The 727-nt window shown below is 70.8% G+C and overlaps 1 protein-coding gene across 1 annotated transcript in view; it reads right to left on the reverse strand.

Moving 5' to 3' along the window:
- PHF12 (PHD finger protein 12) overlaps positions 1-469 on the reverse strand; it is a 48,149-nt gene extending 47,680 nt beyond the window's left edge. Inside the window, exon 1 of the mRNA XM_011940835.1 lies at positions 363-469. The gene's annotated coding sequence lies outside the window, so the exon portion shown is untranslated. The remainder of the gene's footprint in view (positions 1-362) is intronic.
- Positions 470-727: the final 258 nt, after the last annotated feature.

A 727-nucleotide genomic window follows, 5' to 3' on the forward strand; every position in this document is an offset into this window, starting at 1 on the left:
CCCGGCCCCCAGTCCCCGGGACGACAGCGTCCTCCTGACGGGCCGCGAGGGGGGAGCAGCCCCTCAGTCCCGGCCCGGCTGCTGGCTGCACAGTGGGTCCCGGCTCTAGGGGTCAGGCCTCGGCAGGGCCTAGTCCCACAGGCTAAAGCCGGCACTGGCGACCGCCGGTCCGGCCGGGAAGGCTGGCGGGCGCTGCCATCCCGGGGCTGGGGGTATCGGACGGGGGTGGGGGTAAGAGGTTAGGTGAGGTTGTGGTACGTGAGGTGACTGGGGGGAGGGTGATGGGGGGTGGTCCCCGGGCTCCGCCTCTCGCCGCTGCCGCCGTCTGCGTCCCGGCTGCCGCGCACTTGGCGCAAACTTACCGCGAGCGCCCGCAAAGCCACCCGCGCAGGCGCCCCGGGATCGGCGCTCGCCGCGCGCAACCGCAGTGACAGCCGGCGGCCTGGCTCCCGCGCAGCCGCGGTGAGGGAGTACCCCCCAGCGCGCAGCCGCGCTGGCATTCGTCTGGAGGACCGAAGCCCCACCTTTCTGCCCTGCGCCAGCGCACTGAGACAAAAGGGCGGGACCTGAGGGCTCGCGCAGGCGCTTGGGAAAGCTTGTAGGGGTCAAGGCGCAGCCGCAGGAAGCTAGGGACTCTTCATCCATTGGTGTTTGTGTGCAAACTAAGAAGACTCTGTCCTGCGCAGGCGTGTTGGGGGTGCTCCCCTCCCACTCCGTAACACAGACG

Source organism: Colobus angolensis, unplaced genomic scaffold, assembly GCF_000951035.1.
Source record: "Colobus angolensis palliatus isolate OR3802 unplaced genomic scaffold, Cang.pa_1.0 Scaffold193, whole genome shotgun sequence".
Taxonomy (NCBI): Eukaryota; Metazoa; Chordata; class Mammalia; order Primates; family Cercopithecidae; genus Colobus; species Colobus angolensis.